This window comes from Saccostrea echinata, unplaced genomic scaffold, assembly GCF_033153115.1.
Source record: "Saccostrea echinata isolate AGI-Se365-2 ecotype Australia unplaced genomic scaffold, CSIRO_AGI_Sech_v1 ptg000056l, whole genome shotgun sequence".
NCBI lineage: Eukaryota > Metazoa > Mollusca > Bivalvia > Ostreida > Ostreidae > Saccostrea > Saccostrea echinata.
The window spans coordinates 19,989,968-20,016,440 of NW_026889805.1; the positions used below are offsets into that span (position 1 = coordinate 19,989,968).

Here is a 26,473-nt window from a genome sequence, read left to right on the forward strand (position 1 = left end):
ATTTTGTTGGCTGTTGAAAGCTTCCAACCTAAAAACAGATTTGAGCAAAAAATCAGTAAAAGGTGTTTTTTCTCTCTTACTAAACGGTCAAAGCTTTTTTGTTTTTGTATCATTTTGTATATTTATATGACTATTTTAACAAATCTAATTGATACCATCACTTAGTGATAATGTCTTCTTGAATCTATGAAAATTTCATTAATATTTAAATACAAGAAATATGAGAAGAATATGAGAAGAATCCCTCCTTAAAGAGAAAATATGTACACTCAAAGTACATTTTATATTTATAATTGTATTTGCCTATTATTTTGATTTTTGATTATTTTTCCAATTAGTCCCGATTGTTGGTAATATTTACCACCTTTTTTGTAACTATGAAACATATATCCCATGGCGCCCCGCAGTTTTGAATAATGAAGTCTCCCCAAAGCAAGGAAGATAACTCTAATTTTGCACCAGACAGTAAATCTCTACAGATATACCAACACTCTAAGAAGATTGTGCGACTATCAAGGATGTCTTGCACCTCAAAAAGAAGGTAAATATTTTAATGCAACATTGCCTTTAGTAAAAATAATCACAAGAAAATAACACTTTATCAGATAGATACCATTTCACTACCGAAGCGTATCGTCTTCATTATCATAAAATATGGCGTGAAGTAAGGACAAAAAGAAATGAAATGTAGGTAAACTTCTTGTACGTTAGTTATACGAACGTTTTTATGCTATTTATTGTATTTAAAAAAAATGATCATCATTATAATTTTAAAAAAAATTACAAGTGAAAGAGAAAATTAAAGCTCTTTCCATGATTTATTTATTTCTCAAGAAGTACATCTTAAAGATGTTTCGTGAATTAAAATGTCACAGATTTTTGAATGTTTGCAGTATGCCTAGGGATGAAACGGAAGATTTACCTATTTTAAGACTTTCTATAAAACGATTAGAAGGTCTGGAAAATGAAAAAGCTATGAAAGGAAAAGCCCGACGAAAATTGGATATATCAGAGCTCGACAACCAAATTTTGGCAAATATCAAAACTATGGAAAAACATTTCAGGCATTATTTAGAGGTATTGTATCTTCCATACCATATTTACAACCACTTTTGATATTTTTATTAGTCCCCTACCGGTGAAACCGGAGGGGACTATAGGTTTCCTCTGAGTCTGTCCGTCCGTCTTTCTGTCTGTCTGTCTGTCCATCTGTCTGTCTGTCAGTCTGTCCCACTTGGTTTTCCGCACTTTTTTTTTCTAAACGCTTGCAGATATTGAGCTGATTTTTGGTATGTGAGTCTATCTTGATGAGTTACAGATCAAGTTTGCATTTCGTTCCGCATCAGTGATTTTTGACGGAATTATGGCATTTTCAATTTTTCAGGGTTTTCCGCAATTTTTTTCTAAACGCTTGCAGATATTGAGCTGATTTTTGGCATGTGACTTAACCTTGATGAGTTATAGATCAAGTTTGCATTTCATTCCGTTTCATTAATTTTTGACGGAATTATGGCATTTTCAATTTTTAGCGGGAACCAGGTTACACTTGCCGGAAGGGACTAGTATTGCTAATGCAATACTCTCAGAATGCTTGTTTATATAGCAACTGTTTTATTATCAAAAGTTATATTTATTTTGTAATTTAGACCTACACATATGAGTCATGATAATTAAGCAAAATTTTATTTGTTAGTAGAAAGATACTTTTTACTCTGTTTTAGAGCAATGGTTACAGCAATAATTCTGAACTGTGGCCTTGTAAGCATCAATCGTCAGCCTCGCTGGATCAAGAAGAAATATCTCCTGTACATCGTTCACTCATTGATGTTATTGATAAATTGGAAAGTGATATAAAACATTTGGAGGATGATTGCCAGGAATACAAACTCCGAATACGGAGTTTACAAGAGTCAGACGACAGACACATAAAAACCATTAATTGTCTTAGAAAAGAACTTCAGACTTCCGAAACTTGTCAATATAAGTATGTTTATCTAGTAACTTATATGCTGGTTTCATTTTCCGGAAAATTTGATCTCATTCTTTGTCTTAATGGAAAACATTGTGTCATTTGTAAAAAAAAAAAATAATATGTATATATATATATATATATATAAACGCATAGAGAAATTGAAATAAGAAAATTTTGATTTTCAATTTGTTGTAGTGTATTATCAGTTCTAAAAATCATCTGTTATTAATGATCTTTTATTTCTAAATTTAACAAGTAAGTGGGTTTTTTTGTCTCCCAGGTTATATGATCAAATAGAAAATCTAAAACAGAAGATTAACCAGTTGGAAGATACACTTTCTATAAAAGCTGAAGAGATGGACAGGATTACTAAGGAATTTGAACAGAATGAAGAGAGGTATTGAATGTTCAAGTAATGATAGTCTTTATACATTTGTATCCAAATTTTTGCTAAAAGCATAAAATATTATGGTGCATATATGGCAGCCTCTGTATTTCAGATGGTCATCCTATAGATATTACTGGAGAAAAATTTTTACTACAAAACTGGAGTTTAAATGTTTTTGTTATTTTCAGATTGACTACAAAGATAAAAGAAGTTGAAGGAGACATTCAGACGTACAGAGTGGCCCTTATAAACTTAAACACAAAACACACTTTAACTGAAGCAGATCGTTTGAAGTAAATATATTTAAACTTTAATAAAAGGCTTTGATACTTTTATATGAATATCAGAATGATTTTATGTATATTTACAGACTAGAAGGTGAATATGCAGAAAAATATAGAGAGGTCAGAAGATTACAATACCAATTTAAAGATCTAGAGGAACAGTGAGTAATAGTGAAAATAAATATGTTTCTCACGTTAGGTAATATTGGTGTACTAGTGCTAGTGTCAATAGTTGCAGACTGAATTTATATAATGTTATTTGTTTTCAAGACTGAAGAAAAAAGTAGAAGCTGAACAAATTAAGACTAAATCTAATGACGTCTCTGAAGAGAAAAGTAAGAACACATTAGAAGGTGGACACACTTACAGGACAATAAGCGAAGATTTTCGAATACATTTAGTGACTGATCAGAACAAGTACGATGAGATTCTGTCCTGTATGTCGTCATTAATTATTCATCATTGGAGTGATACGAGGAAATATCTGATGGCAAATGGACAGAATGAGCACCAAATTGTGTATATTCTAGGGAAAATTATGCAAGTGAGTTGGGAAGAACTTTTCAGTACATGCTATTGTCATTATCAAGTGTAACGTTAACAAACTACTTGATACATCGAAACCGATAGAAAAGTAAACCATCACCATGTGTATCATTTAAGTTTATTAGGTTGCTTACCATGAATGCAGAAAATTCGTAGATGAATGTCATCATATGAAACCAGAGAGAAGTTTGGAAAAGATGTCAACAAGGCAAAAATATAAGGTCTTTAAAAACTTGCGGTATTCTCAATTACTTTGAATTTTTATTATCTCAAGAATAGATATGGATTACCCCATATCCAAAATATTTGACTTTTAAGTTACTAGGACTTGAATTTGCACTGTTTTTAGCTGATCTCTAAGAAAAAAAAAACTGCACTTGTTATGAATCTGATGTACAGTTCTTCTTGTCCGTAGCAAATACTGTCACCAGTCTTGCGTTACTAGCAAACAGTGTGCGCACACCGTTGCTTGCAAGAAATATAATACTCTGGATGGATGGCATGTGAAGACGGTACAAAGATATTTGAGATTTTTTTTTTGGCCAGAATGATGAACTATATTTTGTCGCAACTTTACATTTGCATCCGCAACAAATAGCCTAGTTCTACACACGTGCGATCAGAAATCTGTGCAGGTGTTGTATTAAACCATTCCATCATTAACAAGAAGATAAACACACACACAATTAATGATTAACATTCTCTCTCAGAAGCATGTATGATAATTAATGAACAATAATCACGAAAGTAATATAATTGGTGAAAAATTGTCAATCGAAGAATGACCTATATATTTTCGTGAAAATGACCTATATATTTTCGGGGGAGGGGGGGGGGAGTGATTTTCTTAAAATCATTTCACAAAATTTTGTTTTCTTCCACGTATTACATATACATCGATATTCTAAACAATTGTTGTAATGTTGTAACTGCTGATCATGAATGGAACTGTATTTTTCAGAGCAATTGTGTGAAGAGTACCTGACTTTAGTAATATATCTTGAATAGCTAGTATGCACTGATCGAATTTATTAAAAATTGATACTAATGGAACCTTTGAAAACATAAATACCAACCTCTATTGTGATAAAACTTGGAGAATCTATTGCCTCAATGGTAGCCATGTCCGGTGTTGTTAATACCCCGAAGAATTTAAAATTTACAAAAAATAAAATCCTACAACATTAAAAAACACAATGTACTAACAATAATCAAGTAAAATTGAACTAAATACAGTACCAACCAGACCCAACCTGACACCAAAGCAGTCCCAGGGACTGCTTTGGGACCGCTCTGGGACTGCTGTGGGACTGCTCTGGGACCGCTGTGGGACTGCTCTGGGACCGCTATGGGACTGCTCTGGGACTGCTGTGGGACTGCTCTAGAAAGCAGACCCAGCAGTCCCAGCAGTCCCTGGGACTGCTTTCTGGGACTGCTTTGTTCACTCATGCGTGAAAAAGGTTCTGAGTGACATGATAGCTCCGCCCCTTGTGTATTCTGAATTTGCAGCTCTTTGTTGTTGTTTTGTTTACTTTCTGCAGAGAGGTGTTTAAGATAGAAACAAATATAAAAAAAACAAGTATTAATTTCTTACAAAAATTGAATAAATAGAGATAGTTATACATGTAATTACTAAATGTCTTAAGTGGGCTGTAAATTTATACAATTGTAGTCTAGAATAAATTTTAAGAAAATAAAAGTAGTTAAAAGGGAAGTCAAGGGATGATTTTTATTCCTTAAATTAAACTTCAATACAGGTGTTTGAAAAAAAAATTATCTAGGCCTATTTAATAAATTAATGCTTTCAAATTACATATGTACTCAAAGTTTGCATTAGCACTATTTAAAAACAAACAAACTTGTCATTTCAGTAAGATACATGTATTCAGAGGAACGTACTGTACTGGATTTTTTTTCTTAATTGAAAAAGCTAATACCATGCTTAAAAAAGAGCACTCCATGCTATTTTTTACCACCCTCAAATAAATCCTAATAATTTATTTAATGACCATGAAATAAAATTCTGTCACATAAAAAATGTGAACAATTATTCGGGGATTTATTTATGAATTAGTTTTTAATTTATAAACAAGTTATTAAAAGAGTACATTTATTTAAAAAATAAACATTTGAAAATATCGGGAATTGTGACCTGTTTCTTATTTCTTTGTTTGTGTTTACCTGGCCGGTTAATACAGCTGGATTGTATAAAATGGTGTCAACACCTGAGGTTTCAATCGCCTTTGGGCATAATTAGCAGAAAGTCAATGCATGTTATTTGGGTATCAGTGTTACACATCATTGAACACGCTGGTCAACATTGACAATAATTTCAATCTATGTCCTGCAAAAAATCTTAGTTTCAATAATTGTGTATAAATTTATTTCGGGATTAATTAATTTTGTACATAATCTGAGGGTTCCATTTGCGTGATTTACAGATGTACACTCGAACTTTTATAAAATAAAACACTTAAAACTGAGAATCTAAAGATAATTTAATTAAGAAGTCATTGAAAATAATCATGACTGAAATATAATACTCGGCAATGTTTAACAAAGAATTTTTCAAAAGCTCCAATACTTAAGAAAAATGCATTCAGAGTATAGTATGGGAATCGGCCTTGCTCTATAATTATTATTATCTATTTAAAGCTAATTCTGGTATAAAATAAACAATTCAAGTTTAATTTTCTATATAAAAAAATAAATATGAAAACCAATATCAATCACAAAAAATAAAGAAATTGGTTTATTTTGGTTAAAAATTAATATACCAAATAATTGTGTTTAAATATTCATGTTATTAATATATGTGAGCGTCTTCTTCATTCAATAATTATAATTTGTTTCTATACGCGTACTGTGATTTTCTTAACAGTTCAGAAATGACTGTCGCGTAAGAATTGTAAATATTTGTTGATACTACTCAGAAAGAATTGCTCATCAATTTCAACTGCCTTTTATATAGTTACATTGTTTATTGGTAATCTCATTCTGAGTAAGCTCCGCCCATTAAATTAATTAACCCCGCCCACTGGGACTGCTGGGACTGCTTTCTGGGACTGCTGGGACTGCTTTCTGGGACCGCTGTGGGACTGCTCTGGGACTGCTGTGGGACTGCTTTAGCAGTCCCAGAAAGCAGTCCCCGGGACTGCTCTGGGACTGCTTTGTGTCAGGTTGGGTCTGGTTGGTACTGTAACTACGTACTGGGAAATCGCTGAAAATTAATTAGCGGTATACCCTGGAAAGTAATAATGTATACCATTTGTAACTGTAAGATTTCTTTATACCAGAAAAAATGTTCTCAAATATAAATATGAATGTACATGTACTTGATAGGTTCCAAGTCCACGCTGTTTGTTTGATCTTTCCATGGAGGCTGTAGTGGCTAATTACAAAATAATATTAGCAGATGTATGCAAGGTATGACTGTATATTTATTTTATTTATTTAGTTGTTAAAGCTAAAATAATTGCTGTAAATATATATATTTATATATATTCACACATGTAGATATATATTAATAATGACCAACGACACGAACAATAAAATTGTCAAAGAACGAGGGCGCTTTTGATGGACATTCGGCAGGAATCGGGGCGCACTTGAAAAGTGAAAACTTTATTGAACTGTACAATTAAATTTTTACATTCTTTTGATGTATCATGTTCCTATGAAATAGGAAAGAAAAACATTTTCCCAATAGCGTGTTTCGATTTCCTTAAAAATAACTTGAAACATGGCTAGATGCGTCATTTGGTACAAAGTGTTACAATTTTAAACACGTTTTTCTAAAAATTTGTTATCTCTGGGTCATCTCTCCACGATTTTTAAAAGACATTTGTGTGCATTTGTATTCAAAGAAACGAGCAAACATTTGTAAAAAAAAAAAAAAAATGGAGAGAAGACCCAGAAACTATAAAAAATGAACTTTTTCCAAAAAAAATACCAATGTGTAAATGCGTTGCTTCTTTGTCATTTTAAATTCCAGAGTGACTGTGTAGCGATGATAGTTCAGTAGTATGCATTACCAGTCCAGCGCATTTAGGAGTCGAGAAGTTTTTGGTTCGAACCTCGCATGGAACAATTTTTTTTTCTTTTTTATACAAACAATCAAGTGAATTTTATTTACTGATTTATAAGTTTTAAAAGAGATAAATTTTGGTTCAGTTGCACGGGGAGCGAAAGCAATTTTTCAAACCTACTTAAACTTCATTTCATATATCATATCCTTTTATCTTGTTAGGTATTTATTAGTCCCCTACCAGTGAAACCGGGGGGACTATAGGTTTCCTCTGAGTCTGTCCGCCTGTCCGTCCGACTGTCTGTCTGTCAGTCTGTCCCTCTTGGTTTTCTGCACCATTTTCCTAAACGCTTGCAGATATTGAGCTGATTTTTGGAATGTGAGTGTATCTTGATAAGTTACAGATCAAGTTTGCATTTCGTTCCGCTTCATTGATTTTTGACGGAATTCAACCTTTTCAATTTTAAAGGGTTTTCCGCGATTTTTTTAACGGGAACCAGATTATACTTGCCGGTAGGGGACTAGTACTCTCAGAATGCTTGTTATTTATGTGAAGTATTACTGTGTTATCGTAACTACTAAGATAAGTGGACTAAAATATTTCAAATTTGAAAGCTATTTCAATGTAAATCTAAACATTTTCCTATGTGCGTAACTTGGTAAAGTCTGTCCACTTCTGGTCAGCCCATCAAATCGTGGACATTTAAACCATAAATGTTTCGTACAGGTGATTCCTGCAGATCGCACGCCAAGTACGTCCATCTTCTTTTCGGGACGCCCTGTCCCTTCCTCAGGACATAGAAAAGGTTAAAAAGTCATGAAAGAACAAAACAAAACAAAAACATCTTGCACTACAACTACGCTACTAAACCCTATTTATTTACACTTTTACATTTTGAACTTTGATGTTGAAAACTAATAAATATGAAATGAATCCGGGCCACCGCGAGGCACGTCCGGCAGTTTAGTATACTGTGACGATGTCATCACTCTTCTATGTCCTGAGGAAGGGACAGGCCCGAAAATTTGACAATTGTTTACTCAAGTCCTAGAGGGGCTTGAGTTAACTAAAACGATGCTAGGACTATCAGACTATTTTTAGTGATAGTGCTTAAATAGCACAAATGATAAATTCTATCCCCGATAAGCTTATATAGTTTTGTTTTCAAAAAATAGGCTATTTTCGATTGCCCATAAAGGCTGGGATTGACATCGTTTTGGAATTGTACGGAAGACTCTATCATTGGCCCGTAGTACGCTGGATTTTTTCAGAGGTTGCCTTCCCCCCTCAACTTGCAAAAAAAGTTGAGACAGACCTGTAGCAAGCTTTTTGGATTGCTGTATATCAAATTTTGCGACGTTGTTTAGGAAAAAGCAATACAAATAAATTCATGTGGAATTAAATACGTTTATATGGACAAATATTTCAATATAAAAACTACCGCCACGGTCTACGCTTCATGAAATTTCCTGAAAATGAATGACGTATTAAGTACAATTCATTTTAAAAGTAGTACGATTTATTATATTAATTCTATGTTCTGTATGAACTTAGAAAGGCGTTACAATGCTAGTAATATGCCATCTCACGCCTTTTTCTCGTGGGTTATCATCATCCAGTTTAAAAAAAAATGAGTCCACTTCTAGAAGTCATATATCGATAACTTGTATTTTCACTGAAAATTTAGAGTTTTTATTTTCTATTTCCGCAAAAACAGCTGTCATTTGGGTTTTACATGAAAATGAAAGTGATTACTTATGCATCGGAAAGTGTCCGATGCATGGTTAATTTGTGTCCGATGTACGGTGAAATAAACATACTAGTAAAAAACAACTCTAAAAAATATTCTACAAACATTGAAGTAAATTTTTTGAAAAATATTTCTTTACAATTATCAATCTTTGACAAATTTTACCTAGGTGCGACTCGTTCCGTTGGAATGACAACTCTAAAAACAGCAAAATCGTAAAATTATGGTTACTCCCCTTTGATGATGCAAAATATGACGTAATTTCATGGCCATTCTTTATCACAGCATGAAACTAAAAATCGGCATCATTAAAAAGTTTAAATCTTCACCTTTAAGACAGAAACTAGTAAAAACACGGGGACACTCAGGTTCAATGAAAGTTTATTGCTTAAAGTTGTCCGAAGCAAGGTATGTGTCCGACGCATGGTTAACTCACCCATCTTGTATTTCAATTTTAATATGACAAAAAAAAAAAAAAAAAAAAAAAAAAAAAAAAAAAATAGAACCTGGCCCGTGAAACATGCCTGAAGTATCAGATACATTAAAAACAATTCAGACTGGATGTCACGCGTGTTTATTTGCATTGTCACCATAATCAGGCCCCAGGATTAAAATAGACTTCGACATTTATAAGTCAAATTTTCAGTCGCCTGTAAAAAGTTTAAGGACCTACGCAACGTAGATGTACACGAACTCTACAATGTACCTTTCCCGCTGATATTCTCAATTTAAAAATCGTAGTATCATAAGATGTTCTTACACAAAAAATCAGCATACATTGCCAGGAGTCTTGACCAGATATAAAATTAAGGAAATCCTAGTATTTTTTGAAGAAAAAATAATATAAATATAGTTTTACCTTGTATTTCCCAAGATTTTGGGGAGGTGTACAGGCCAGGTGTCATTAAATCGCAAAAAGGCCCTTCAATAATTGGAACTATTAAAACTATACAGGGAATAAGAAATTAAAGTTCAAAACCTTAATTCCCAAATTAATCTGTAACTTTGTTGATAAGAATACATTTGTAAAGCAATATTGAAAAATATTCTAATTTTGGTCTGATTAACTTTTACAAAATTTTAGTACAACATAAAGATTTTGACTTTTAATCTTAAGATGTTTCATGGTCCCGGCTCAGAACTAAGTGTGAACTATCGCTTAATTACCCAGCGGCCAAAATATTCACAATTTTGGAAGAGGTCGCTTGCTCATCATAACTATATACTTGGTTTATCTTCTAAATACCCAGGGGCAGAGAAGAAGAATTTCTAAATACCTAGAAGGAGAGACGATGATTTTCAAAGAAATAATGCATTTTCACTATATAATTAATAGAGCCATCCCCTTCCACAGAACCCTGCACTCTTGGGCCACAAATTTCACAATTTTGGAAGAGGCACCCTTGATCATCATAACCATGCACTTTATCTGCTTTATATATTTATGCATTTTTACTTTAGAACCTTCGGCTATAAGTGAGCTTTTCTGATCAAAATTTGTCTGTCTCGTCGTTGTCAATAATGTCCTCATTGTCCTAAACTTGTCACATTTTCACACTCTTCTCCAGAACTACTGGGCCATTTTCAACCAAATTTGACACAGCGTACCCTTGGGTGAAGAAGATTCAAGTTTTCAAATGAAAGGCCACACCCTCTTCCAAATTGGAATAATTAAGAAAAAGTTAAAATTGGGTAGCACATTTAAAAATCTTCTCAAGAACCACTGGGTCAGAAAAGATGAAACTTACTAGTATGTGAAAGCTTCCCAACATAGGGTAGATTCAAATTTGTTCAAATCAAGACCTCTGGCGGTAGGTGGGCGATCAAAGTTTTACATAGGAAGAAATATTTTAAATCTTCTTCCTAAGAACAACAAAGTCATGGTTAATCATAGTTATATGGAAGCATTCTCAGGTATTAGTTCAAAATGTGACCCCCAGGGTGGAGCTACAATGAAGAATCAAAGTTTCACACTGGAAAATATAGAGGAAATCTTCTTCACAAGAATAGCAAAACCATTATTAGTCATATTAAATGGAAGCATCCTCGGGTAGTGTATATTCAAAGAGGTATAGCGCACTTAGTTTAACAATTGGCCTACAATATAGCGCATTTACAAACATCCAAAATATTCCATTATTTTATGTTATTAAGTACAGTTCTTTGTAAAAATCATGCAAAATAGGCATGTAGGTGATATATGAGGGTTCTCAGAATTTGATGATTTTCCACACATAGTTTTCTTTTGCCTTATGAACCACGTATGCAAAAGGAAACATGTTTTGATTCATGGTTACCGTGGAAACATGGGTAGAGAAATTTCCCTAGCAACCAGCCAATTTTCAGCTTCGATGGACTAAAAAATCTCTTATTTTTCAGGCTCAAATAAAATGTAAATACTAAAAGAATTTCTTTTTCATTGCTGTTATTCTCAAGATAATGATCTTAACAGTTTTCACAATCAAAAATATAGAAATAAGATTTAAAGATATATTTGTGATAGATGTGGGAATATATGCATGTTTTTGCTTTTTTGCTGACTCAGCATTTTCCTTGATTTTGGAATTATTCAATGCCTAATTACTCCAGTGATGGACCTCATACAGACATCCTGTGTATATAACAAAAAAGCAGAGGATTTTGTCTTTTAGAATTTGAATTCAGAAGCATGTGATTTTTTTGACATTCCTATCCGTTGCCTAGCAACAAAAATGGATGTTTTGATATAGAGAATAGAGAAAAATGTAATATGCTAAAGTCATAAATCACATAATTTGTTATCTTTGAATACTCAAAACATATTTTACAATAAATTGAACTTTTTGAGACCTCTCTGCAAACTATGGAATGTTTTACAATTTGTAATCTCCCTGGTAACAGCAATTTCCCCTTAGCAACACATCATAGAATAATAATTTTAGCATGTTCACGTACCTGTTGTTAAGGATTTTTCAAAGCATGCTGTAAAATTGTGATTAGACAAATTTTACAATGCAATTAGTATCTTATAAATTTCTGTTTTTCACTTGATTTTCCTTTGGCAACGATTCTGAGCACATAGCAACCAATGTAACCTATGTAGAGTTAAGAGTCATTCTCTGTAGGAATTTCAATTGTTTTGATACTCAGAATCAAGATTACAGGACATTGACATGTAAAATCATTGCTGGTACTAAATATACATAAATATATACATTTGCAATCAAGATTTAAAAATTCAAACTAAGAATGTTACCATGGTAACGGGTATAAACATTTTTGTTTATATCATTTCAGCTTTATTTCTTCATTTTCCTTTATAGCTTTCTAACTTTAAAAAAAAGAAATATACAAGCACGGGTTTTCATGTTTTGAAAAGAAAATATTAATGCACTTCTTTAATTAATATTTCATGAGTGAAATAAATTCATTTTTTTTAATTGAAGTATTTTATAGAATGAATGTTCGCATTTTGGCATAATTAATTTTCTACAATTTTGCTATGCTTGTACCAGAAAATTGAATCTGATGTGGGATTTCTGTGGGGCAAATCCTACTCTACAGTCATTTTCCGGGGGGAAATCCTACTCTGGAGCAAGTTTTCCGGGGATAAAGATTTTAATAAGGATTCTTCAAACCATGCTGTAAAATTGTGAGTAGGCAAATTTTACAATGTAATTAGCATCTTATTAAAGTTTTTTTTTTAACTTGATTAACCCATGGCAACGATTCTGTGAACATAACAACCAATGTAATCTACGAAGTGTTGAGGTCGCCCGCGTGGCGCAGTGGTTAGAGCGTCTGCTCTAGAGTCGCGCAGTAAGGAATTGATCCTTACGTCGCGGGTTCGATTCCCACTGTGGGACGTGGAGACCGGTCCTTCGGATGAGACCGTATAAACCGAGGTCCCGTGTCGCAGTAGATGCTGGCACGAAAAAGATCCCTCACTGCTCAATGGCCGTAAGTGCCGAGTATAGGACAAAATTTGCAGCTCTCCACCGGCAAGTGGTGGCGTCTCCATATGAGTGAAAAATTCTCTAGAGGGACGTTAAACATACAAACAAACAAACGAAGAGTTGAGAGTCATAATCTAAAGCACTTCAATAGTTTTGTTACACAGAATCAAGATTATGAAACATTGACAATTAAAATGATTGCTGGTAGAAAATATATATAAATGTTATACATTCTGCAATCAAGTCTTAAATCCAAAACTAAGAAGGAAACTGGTGTTAATATTTTTGCATATATAACTTTTTCCTGTAATGCGCCATTTGATTCGTTAAATTTTACTTTAAATCATAAAACCTATGTTGCATTCGTACAATATGACCAATATCGAAAAATCTATCAATCATCTAGAAGTTGCTATTAAAAATTATACATTTCAACCTTAATTGTGATGATGGGGAATCATTTTCGATTTTATTCTCCTCTCCCTTAGATATATATGTTTTGTTAGAATACACTAGTTTGATTGACTTTGACCAACGGGTTTTGTAGCAAAAAAGTTGAAAAAATAAGAAATGAACAATGGGCAGACGGACATATAGACAGAAGACAGGTGATCAGAAAAGCTCACTTAGTCATTATTTCCTTATTTTTGTAGTAATGTTCCAGTATCACTTGCTTATGGTGTTTACTCGGTACTCAAGAGCTTGCTCGGAGTACGATCAATTTTTAAAGCGAGGCATGCTACTCACAGATAAGTTGATGCTACAGGGATTTCAACAACCTCGTTTAAAGTTGGTATTTCGTAAATTTTATGGTCGTTATAATGACCTTGTTAGCAAATATAACCTATCATTGGGTCGTATTTGGATGACTTGTTTCATACCAATTGTTAAGTCTTTGTTTTTATACTGAATTGACTACGGAAAGTTCCGTCATCCCAATATATACATAGGGCTTACGGCGGGTGTGACCGGTCAACAGGGGATACTCCTCCTAGGCACCTGGTCCAACCTCTGGAATTTCCAGGGCACCGTGTTTTATGCCCTCTTCACATATTTGTAATGTTTATAGATTTTATGAGATCGATCACTGTTCGTTATCTTCACCTTTTACATTGAAACTTCTTTACAGGTGAACTTATTGAAATGGTTAAATCAATGCGAAACTAGAAAATAAAATATGAAGAGACAAACAAAAGACCATCTGTGAATTTCTAAAGTCTGTGGGCTATATATTTCTATCTTTATCATGATTGTCAAACCTAATCTTGGTCATTGATATAAAAAAACATAATAAACTTCAGCTAATTATCTGCAGGCATAGCAGAAAAAAAAAATTTGAAATTTTTAATATTGAACTGAGCAGAGAATAAAAGGATTTTTTTACATTCAAGGTACTAATACAAGTACTTTCATAAAAGTGGGTCAGTCAGCAATAAACTTGAATTGATTTGTCAGTCATCAATATTATAAGACAAACTAAAAATCAGCTCTACAGCCAAACATTTAAAAAAAGTAAATTACTAGAAATTTTTGAGCATATTTTAATATGATCTACATAAATATATTAGGCAGAAGGCATTGCCTATAATTATAGCCTTGTCTATGATAATTAGAAACTAAGTCTATTGGATATAACTTTTGTATCAAGAGGCCCATTGGCTACACTACTCACCTAAGCACTTGGGCTTAAAAAACAGAACACAGTTCAGTATTGAAAACTTTAATAAAATATTGGTCCAAAATTTTTGACAAAACAAAGGCCTAACTATCTAAAGACTTCTATATCTATTTACCTAATCATAGCTTTACAAGATTTCCCCTATACATTTGATCTTCTATCGTGGTCCTCACCCTAAGCCCGGGGACATTTGATTTGGACAAACTTAAAATTTGCACTTAGGATGCTTCTGAATTAAAATGACTAATCATGACTGTGCTGTTTTTAAACTTTTTCTATATATATATAGTAAAACATGCTTATACCGAAGTACCAGGGATAGCCAATTTTAATACATTATGAGTTCATCTTATAGGTAGTATGTTATTATAAATAATAATTAACGAAGTGCATTAATATTTTTTCAAAACTTGAAAACCCGTGCTTGTATTTTTTTTTTTAATTTAGAAAGATCAATGAGCTCTGAATGAAAATGGAGAAATAAAACTGAATTAAGAAGATTTTTAATTTTTTTCCCTATATATTCCTGTGTAAAAATTTGATCGTCCATTGTGGCCCCACCCTATCCCGGGGGTCTTGATTTTAACAAACTTGAATCTACACCAACTGAGGATGCTTCCATATAAATATGACCAATTATGGCTTTGTTGTTCTTGAGAAGAAGATGTTTAATGATTTTTCCTATATATTCCTATGTTAAACTTTGATCGTCCATTGTGGCCCCACCTTACTGATTTTAACAAAATTGAATCTACACTACCTGAGGATGATCCCCCCTGAGTTTCATCTTTCCTGGCCCAGTGGTTCTTGAGAAGATTTTTAAAAGATGCCATCAATTTTTTACTTATTTTTAATTAACTCCCCTTGGAAGAAAGCGTGGCCCTTTACTTGAACAAACTTGAATCCCTTTATCTAAGAATACTCTGTGGCAAGTTTGGTTGAAATTGAGTCCACAAGTTCTGGAGAAGAAGATGAAATTATGAAAAGTTTACAACGACAGCGACGACAGACAACGGACAAATTTCGATCAAAAAAGCTCACTTGAACCTTCGGCTCAGGTGAGCTAAAAATGTTTTTACCCGTTACCATGGTAACATTCTTAGTTTGAATTTTTAAATCTTGATTGCAAATGTATATATTTATGTATATTTTGTACCAGCAATGATTTTACATGTCAATGTCCTGTAATCTTGATTCTGAGTATCAAAACAATTGAAATTCCTACAGAGAATGACTCTTAACTCTACATAGGTTACATTGGTTGCTATGTGCTCAGAATCGTTGCCAAAGGAAAATCAAGTGAAAAATAGAATTTTATAAGATGCTAATTGCATTGTAAAATTTGCCTAATCACAATTTTACAGCATGCTTTGAAAAATCCTTTACAACAGGTACGTGAACATGTTAAAATTATTATTCTATGATGTGTTGCTAAAGGGAAATTGCTGTTACCAGGGAGATTACAAAACATTCCATAGTTTGCAGAGAGGTCTCAAAAAGTTCAATTTATTGTAAAATATGTTTTGAGTATTCAAAGATAACAAATTATGTGATTTATGACTTTAGCATTTTACATTTTTCTCTCTTTCTATTCATCAAAACATCCATTTTTGTTGCTAGGCAACGGATAGGAATGTCAAAAAGTCATACGCTTCTGAATTCAAATTCTAAAAAAACAAAATCCTCTGCATTTTTGTTATATACACAGGATGTCTGTATGAGGTCCATCACTGGAGTAATTAGGCATTGAATAATTCCAAAATCAAAGAAAATGCTGAGTCAGCAAAAAAGCAAAAACATGCATATATTCCCACATCTAACACAGATATATATACAGATCTTATTTCTATATTTTTGATTGTGAAAACTGTAAAGATCATTATCTTGAGAATAACAGCAATGAAAAAGAAATTCTTTTAGTATTTACATTTTATTTGAGCCTGAAAGATAAGAGACTTTTTTAGTCCATCGAAGCTGAAAATTGGCTGGTTGCTAGGGAAATTTCTCTACCCATGTTTCCATGGTAACCATGAATCAAAACATGTTTCCTTTTGCATACATGTTTCATAGGGCAAAAGAAAACTATGTGTGGAAAATCATTAAATTCTGAGAACCCTCATATATCACCTTTTGCATGATTTTTACACAGAACTGTACTTAAGTAAGTCTAGTATAAACAAATACAAATTATACTAGTACCTGGCAAAAATAGTCATCTTAAACAAGATCAATGAAATTTACAGAGTTTGTATGGGATATATGGAGAACTATCGAGTAAGCATTCAGACATCTTGAAGAGGTCGTGTTCTTTGAATATCATAGTATACTGTTATATTAAAATCTTTTTAGTTTAACTTGGTGTTTATATCGTCGCGGGTTCGAATCCCACTGTGGGACGTGGAGACCGGTCCTTCGGATGAGACCGTATAAACCGAGGTCCCGTGTCGCAGTAGGTGCTGGCACGAAAAAGATCCCTCACTGTTCAATGGCCCTGAGTGCCGAGTATAAGTCAAAATTTGTAGCTTCCACCGGCAAGTGGTAGCGTCTCCATATGGGTGAAAAATTCTCTAGAGGGACGTTAAACATTAAACAAACAAACATCATATTATAAACTGATTATCTACTTCAGTTATCCTATTTTCCTAAAAACTCTAACTCGGGGCTATATATACATTAAAAGACCCATGATTTGTTAAAGGTCTGCGTAGCCGAGTGGTGTACGCTGGAGTTTTTGTTTTTGTTTTTGAAGTCTCCGGTTCAAGCCCCCCCCCCCTCCCCCCAAACTACAGATTTTTTTGCATTAATGACAGTTATTAGTACATATTTAATTTTTTTTACTCAAGCTAGTTAATTTTTAATCATATTTTCCACATTATATACACATCAATCCCTTCGTGGTATTAAAACCATGGCAACCATTGCCAACCTATAAGAAATATCATATTTCGTCCTTGGTATATGTTACAAAGATCTTTTGTCTATTATTTGCTTGCATTTCAACCTATAATTGTTTTGACTCTTTAGTTGTATGACTTTTTAAAATTAAATGAACAAAATTATTACCTTTGAATACTTTGTTTCCATAGTAACGTATATAATAGTTGATTTACCAGACCTTTTTATCATGCATTTAAGACATGAGGCCTTCAACTTTCAGAAACAGTCATTGCCACTTGTTTGCTTTGCTGCAAACATGAACTGTGGGACTCTGAATATGTTGAAAAATGTCATTTTTCAAAATTTAGGACATGTTGCTATGGTAACCATGACACGTAGCAATCAATTTTTGCCTGATTTGAGTTTACGATATCAAAGACTTTTATCATAGAGAGTTTGGAGGAACTCTGAGACTATGCGTGCTACAGCTCCTATATAAAAGTTCAAGTCATTACAGAGAATGGCTCTTAATTTTCAAATCTAAATTGTTAAAATTTAAGTTACGAGACATTGAGTACTCATATTAAGAACAATTATTTATACGACATATGACGTACATTTCTCCTTTGTTCCCCCCATCAAACTCCTTTCCATTCGTAAGACTTTTAAATATCACTTAGATCTGGAATAATGTAAAAGTGAAACAGTAACCAATCTCATAAATCCAGTAAGGAATACGGATGATCATAAACAGGGAAAAAACACCAGAGGTGGGGTACCTTGGAGGAATTAAACTGTGAGCTTATTGGCTAATGCTGTGCTTGAAATATACCCTTTTATTTGTAGGAATATTCATATAATAAATTCTTGTATTGAAAAAGTCTACCAAGTAATCGATTAATCGCGAATTAAAACACTGAGAAATCGATTAATAAATTACTTGTATGTTCAATTTGACAACCCCACTAATGTATTCAAATCCGATGTCTTTTTAATGTCTTCATTTTCTAGATTATAGACGAATCGTTGAGGCTGGAAATGCACGACGTGGATGTAACTAGTGTGATAGAAAAATTCAAAGAGTATAGTATAACTACATTTTGGCGAATGGCTGTGAAGTTCAGAGAGGTTCGCCTTGACTGGAGCTGCTCCGAACAAAATACCAAAGACAATAGAACACCTTCTGTTCAAAGACTTCTCTTATGGCCTGGGGTTTATGAAATACAATCAAAAGAAAGAGGGCGCTTTTGATTGGCATTCGCAGGAATCTGGGCACACTTGAAAAGTGAAAATTGCATTGATCTGTCACATGAAATTTTAGCATTCTTTTGGTGCATTGGGTTCCTGTGAAATGAGAAAGGAAAATATTTTCCCGATATTGTGTTTTGATCTCCTAATAAATAACTTGAAAATTGGCTAGATGAGACTTTTGATACAAAATGTTACATTTTAAACACCCTTTTTTCTAAATAAAATTGCTATCTCTGGGTCATCGCTTCATGCTTTTGAAACGTTATTTGTATGTATTTCAATTCAAATAAACACATTTGTAAAAACTGGAGAGAAGACCCAGTGACCATCAAAAATTAACTTTTTCCAAAGAAATTCCATTGTGTAAATGATATGGTTCATTGTTGTTTAAAAATCCATATTGTGTATATAGGAGGGGTTATCAAAAAGTTCGTGGACTAGCGCCATAAAATTTAAACCGCTTTAATGAATTCAATGAATTAAAGACATTTAATTAGCATCATCTTTTCTATCTATAGAACCATAAATCATAAGTTTTATTTTTTAATAAACTGTTAATGTTTTTGTAAGCAATGGTATGTCCAGGCTGCGCAACCTCAAATTGACGTTTTTTCTACCTGAGTGTGACTGAGAAAAAATCTTTTGATATGAACATTTGTCATCAAAAATCCTGTTTATTCAGGCATGTGGTACGACACAATTTTTCCTTAAAATTTGCGATTTTTCCCATATTCTGTAATTTCTATGAAATTTTATCGTAAATCTTATATGGAGTGTCCAAAAAATTAAGGGCTTGAAAATGACGTCAAAAGGGGGAGAGGTTTCTTTTTCCAGTATTCTATAAAGTTTCGCACCTGGTAAAACTGGTATAGACCTAGGGAATATTTAAAGGGTCTAAAATGCATCAAGAGTGTCCAAAAAGATTCGAAGTTTAAAGATGCACAGTTAATGTCGATTTGTAGTCAGGGTGTCAGAAGTCAGTCACGTCGAAAAATGACGTTGATCATGTGTGGTAGAAATTGAACTCCAACAAGCTAGGTATTCAGGCATAATCAAGTGAGGATCTTTCCCTGTGTATATAGATCCATTTACAATATTATATGCATTGAAAGCAGCTGTTCATGACATTGTAAAGTCATATAAACAAGACGGGCTTAAGTTCCTTACTTAACTCCAGGTAATCTCATCAAGATAAGTGTATGGGGTAGAGAGAGAGGACATTGAGAAACAGTGACGTTGTACCGTGTATATAGATCCATTTACAATATTATATGCATTGAAAGCAGCTGTTCATGACATTGAAAAGACATATAAACAAGACTGGCTTAAGGTCCTTACTTAACTCCAGGTAATCTCATCAAGATAAGTGTATGGGGTAGAGAGAGAGGACATTGAGAAACAATGACGTTGTACCGTGTATATAGATCCATTTACAATATTATATGCATTGAAAGCAGCTGTTCATGACATTGTAAAGTCATATAAACAAGACGGGCTTAAGTTCCTTACTTAACTCCAGGTAATCTCATCAAGATAAATGTATGGGGTAGAGAGAGAGGACATTGAGAAACAATGACGTTGTCGGACGTTATGAAACAAAACTAAACGGCGACAGCGCCGGGTGATCATATAATGTCTTTTTTATTTAAGAATAATTTGGCAAATTATCAACGTATCAAGCTAAAATTTTCACCATTTCTTAAACTTTTGTTTTTTTATGTTTCTTATAAAGTTAGTAAACACAAACTACATAGTATTAATTTTATCTCATCGAGTCCACGAACTTTTTGATAACCCCTTGTATACTGATGATAGCTTAGTAGTGCGCGTTACCAGTCCAGTACAATGAAATCGAAATTTTTTTGGTTTGATCCTCGCATGGAACGCTAATATTTTTTTTAATGCAAACATTCAATTCTTTTGTCATTTTAAGCTTATTTGCTGATTTATTTCAAAACAAATTTTGGTTTCGTTCTAACGAGAGTGTAATTGCATTTTATTATACCCTATTATCTTATAGGTGTTTATTATTTATGTGGAGCATTACTATGTAATCGTAATTATAAAGTGGACTTAAATATTACAATTTGACAACGTATTTTAAATTTAATGAAACATTTTCATATGAACGTAACTTTGTGAAGTCTATCCAGCTGTGGTCAGCCGACCAAATTGTGGACATTTAAACTATAAATGTTTCGAACACATGATTCCTGTATATCACACGCCAAATACGCCCATCTTCCTTGTATAAAAATATAAAAAAAACACTTAAGGATATCCGATCCTCAGCCAGGAAGGATAACTCTTAAAATTATTATTTAATTTAAAATGTCGCAATATAAAGCTTAAAATTGGAAACTTTTCACGCAGCAATTTTCATTTTATGCATCTTAATATGATTCATGGTTCCTTGATGTCTTATAAAGGGTCTTGTAAAAATTTGACATTTGTACCCTATAAAGGTAAAAAAATAAATACAGTTTTAGAGAAATAGGATTTTCTTGAATCTATAGCCTTAGATACCAATGATCATAAGCATGATATGAAATTATAAGTGATTGTGATGTCTTGCAATAATAAATAATAGAAGACCTAGAATACCGATTTAGTATTAAAACATGCAAATTTCTCTGAATGCCTGGATACCTATAGGTTTTTAACCTAAAATATATTTATTGGTCGGTTTCCAGTTAGAAAATGCATAATTGAAGTTTCTATTCACTTTTCCTGAATATATATTGGAAATTTGATAATTTTCCTTATATAATATGATTAATTATAATGATTAACTTTGAAGAAATACCGTGGGTAAATATACATTACTTTGTGTGTTCAGAGATTTTTTGTTGTTGAGATTTTTGAATTAGTTAATTCCTGATTTTATGAACCTGAGGATCGGACTACCTTAATTACCTCTCTTTTTATACTCTATGAATTGACTGATTTTTTTCCCTGTTCTATGTCTCATGATTAAATTTGGTTGATACAGAATAAAGAGATCTAAATGAAGTAATTGTTTCGACTTTTTTTTTTATTTCTCCATATGTTTCCGTACAAAAAAATACCACCTTAAATTTTCAAATTGCTGAAAAGTTCAGAATCCTAATAATGTGATAAGGAAAATAGTAGATTGCTGTTTTTTGTTTAACTACAAAAAAGTAATTCATTGCCATATCTATTTCCAAAATTACTAGTGCAATGACTACTCCCTAAGCGTAAAATCCTATTAATAGAAAAGGTGGGCTGGAATCAACATGGCTTGTTCTTCGAAACGCAGGTATATTATTATTACAACTATATATACTGTCATAGTATTATAAGTAAGTTCAAATAATTCAATTGTAAATCGGTAAGTTTAGAATAACCCATATTGATTTGATTTTCTTTTTTGTTTGCTTTTAATATTTATGATGTACATGTATCTACTTTCGTTTTAATGTTAAAGCCAAGAGTTTGCACTTTCTCTAGAATCACTCCGGCATGTAAAATGATTTCAATGTAATGTTTATTGTATTACATAAATACATGTACATAGCTTATTTGACTGCAAAGCATTTTTGAAACTAATTTAGAAATGTTGAAGTTGCGAAAGGTTGGGGGGGGGGGGGGTTAATTCTTCCTTTTTACTTTGTTTATCAACACTGAGGAATATTTTATTTAAAGATACTTAAAACAACATTTGAGAATTGTAAATCACCAAGAAAAAAACTTAAGCAACTTTTACTTGTTGAAAGCTCAGTTCAGATGTCATCTGAAAGGAATTAAGAATCACTATTACAACAATTTTCTGCGTCCACTTTAGCATATTAAATGAACAGTGTCTGTAGTACGTGAGATTTATAAGCATATGCAGATCTAGTATCAAAATGCAATTTATATAATTAATATGCTCAAGAATTTTCAGATCTAGAATTAACATCTTAACCTCATTTTTTTTTTTTTTTTTTTTTTTTGTTCTTCTTCTTTTAAATAAAGTAGATATCTTTATCCGAAACTGTCCCCTGCCACGCACCAATGCATTTTTATTTACCTGAACTTACAAATATTTATCATTGCTATAGCATGCTTGATAACATTACAAAACATTTTGTTATCATTAATATTTCATCTGCATTCTGGATACCCATTCTGGATGAAACGACAAGGTGAAGATAACGAACGGTGGTGGATCTTATAAAAATCTACAAAAAATGCAAATTTATGAGCAGGGCATGAAACACGGACTCCAGGGAATTCCAGAGATGGGATCAGGTGCCTAGGAGGAGGAGTAAGCATCCTCTGTTGGCCGGTCACACCCGCCGTGAGCCCAATATACAGATTACGTAGACGGAACATTCCGTAGTCAAATTCAGTAATAAAAACAAAGGCCTAACAATTGGTGTAAAAGAGACACTCGGCCCAAAGAATTAAAAAAATGCTGACTTTGAACGAGGTTGTTGAATTATATTATTTTTATATTAATTTATCTGTGAGTAGCCCGCCTTGGTTTAAAAATTTATCGTACTCGGAGCATGCTCGTGAGTATCGAATAAGTTGGGAGATGAAAATACCATATACAGGCGATAATGGAATAATGCTACATAAATAAGGAAAGTTGACGATGGAAAAGCTGAAGTCATCTCGTTTGTCGTACAAAGCCTTACAAAGTTTGCCTTTATCGTCTATAGTCAGTAAAACATCCAAATATGAAACAAATGTGATAGACTCTGTGGTGTCTTTTATCTCAAGTTCACTGGGATATATCGAGTCGACATATGAAAGGAAATGATTATTGTCAAGGGTATCCGCTCCTTGGCCAGGAAGGATAACTTTTAAAATTATTATTTAATTAAAAAGGTCTCAAATTAAAGTTTGCAACTGAAATCTTTTTGTGCAACAATTTTCATTTTATGCATCTCAATAAGGTTATTTGAAGTCAAGGAAACTTTATTGTAAAAAGTTTGTATTTGTACCCCATAAAAGTACAAACATAACTACATTTATTGAGAAGTCAAATTTCCTTTAATTTAGCCTTAGATAATATGCTTATTAGCGTGATATGATATTAGAAATGTTCTGTTATTCCTCCTAATGGTAGCACAAGCCTTTTACACTATGTGTTATATACCAATTGAAGAAAATATAAAAAACTAATATACCTAATATAACTGTTCGTTATCTCCATATATTTCACCGTAAAAGTTTAAAAAGACATAATTTTCTCCGAAAGCCTGGATACCCATAATTTTTTTTATCCTAAAATATATTTTTGATCAGTTTGCAATAAAAAAAAAATGTATATCTTGTGCTTTCGTTCGCGTTTCCTGAAAATGTATTTGAGAATTGATAATTTTCCCTATATAATATGATTAACTATAATAATGAACTTTGAAGAAATACACATGGTTAAATACACATTACTTCTTGAATTCAGAAACATTTTTGTGAGCATTTTCAATTATCTAACTGCTGATTTTCAGAACCTGAGGATCAGACTACCTTAATTAATTAATAATACGTCGTCGATATATCTATAAATGTCGAGTTGAAGGACACAGCAAGTGTTTTCTTCTCATGTTGAAGTTTTTGAATAAATTCTGCTTTATAGGAATATAAAAAAAGGTCGGCTAATAAAGGTTCGTAATTAGTACTCATCGAAATTCCAACAGTTTTTTGGAAAAATTGGTCTCCGAAGATTTCAAAAATGTTGTCATTGAGGAACTCCAGCATCCTTTTAATATCAACTTCAGAGTACTTATGTGTAGAATTAGAGTGATTTTTAACAAAGCTAATTTGTTGATGACCAATCACAAGTTAAGAAAATTTTTGACTTCCATTTTTATTGAAGAAGCAATTGTCTATAATATTAAAAAGCCTAGTTTTTAATTTATCGTGAGGAATGGTTGTATGAAGTGTAGAAAAGTCGTACGAGTTGATGTTACTGACTTTTGAAAAATTTGCGATTTTAAATTTTCTAAAAGTTCTTTTGAGTTTCTGATAATCCACATCTGATTTACACCACTTCTAGAATATGTTGTAGCATAGTACATCTGAAGTTTCCCCTTTACAGCAGTTAATATTTTTTAAGCAGTAATGATAGGGGGCGTAGTAGAGCATTTGCTGGACCCGGCATCTCTGTAAGAATTTTTATGCATGTGATCTGTAGTATTTTTGTTTTTAAACATTTTTGCTAGTGTACTTTATTTACACATTTTAGTAATCATGCATCTGTACAGTTACATGTAATATTATTTCAGCCAACCATCAGACCTGTGTAGGTACTGCAAAGAAATAGAGAATGGATTTAGAGAGCTTAAACGTATGCTCAAAAAGAAAAACAACTCACCCGAAAAATTGAGGTCTATATTAGAGAGAATACAAAGGAACTTGGAAATGTTTGAAGAGGTTTGTAGGGATTCTACTTATCATGGTGGCATATTTATGCCATCCACATAATTTTTTGTCAACATAAGATATGCGTCAAGTCAAGAGAGCTATCTCGTCAAATCAAGAGAAAATTGCTGGTTTTGTCAAGATCCATCAACTTCTATCTACTCAAGATAAGCTATATATCACATTTTGTTGTGATAGCTATCTCGACATAACGAGATAATTTATCATGTATCATGACAATTGTTGCGTTGACAATTACAGTTGCAGTTACGATAACTGTACTAGTACAGTATATAAATAGATAATGTGTTACGGGTGCCTATGACATTTTCCAATGTAATAGGCTGATATCTTCTATCAAATTGTTATTCTAAAAAGTATTGCACGCACAATTTCTAAGGAATTCAGTTTGAACCAATGTCTGTTCAAACCGTGTATTTGTTTTCAGTAAAATAAAATTCAAGTAGATGTGAACCAAACCAATGAGCTTTTTACTAATTTAGTTTTAATATCAGAGATCAATACTTAGCTATAATATAATTATGGGTAGTTTTGAATAAATGATTGACTCTTCGCATTAATTGTTTTACTGATGCCATGCCAGTAACTAAGAAAAGACCCAAAATGGAAATTATGAAATAAGTAAATGGGTTGTTTTGTTTCATATTTAACAGAGAAAGTTTATGGAACGGTTTATATTCAAAAATCTTTATCTCTTAAAAATTTTATTCTTCCCAAAGACAAATACAAAATTTAAATTGATTCAATAGCAAGTATGGATTTTAAGAATAATTTCAATAAAAGAGATCCGAGTAAACAGTTATCATTACAGCATTTACGAAGAGGCATTACTTGTCAACGCAACAATTTTATCATGATACAAGATAATTAATCTTGTCATGTCGATATAGCTATTGCAAAAAAAATGTAATAGCGTATCTTGACTAGATGAGATAGAAGTTGGCGTATCTCGACAAAACCAGCAAATTATCTTGACTTGAACGTGATAGTTATCTTGTCTTGACGCGATATCTTATGTTGACAAAATTTAATTGGATGGCATAAATATGCCACCATAACTTATGAAAAATATGTATAGTAAAATGTATAAAAATAAGAAAACTATGGTGGCATATTTCTGCCCTCTAAATGCAAGATGAATTATGTAAACATGCGAGAAAAGTATGCCAACATGCAAGCTAATTATGTCTACATACATAATGATTATGTTGACATGCAAGTTACCAATATTTTTAGAGAATTTGATTTTAATGTTGGTAAACTTACATACTAAAGCCAGTATACGACATCATACAAGCAAGATGCAACATGAATATGTAGACATGCGACTTATTAATGTTAACATGCATGACAATTATGATAACATGC

At 32.6% G+C, this 26,473-nt stretch overlaps 1 pseudogene; it reads left to right on the forward strand.

Annotated features, from left to right (window-relative positions):
- The first annotated feature begins 497 nt into the window (after window positions 1-497).
- LOC133173940 (uncharacterized) lies at window positions 498-18,868 on the forward strand (annotated as a pseudogene).
- The last annotated feature ends 7,605 nt before the right edge of the window (window positions 18,869-26,473 follow it).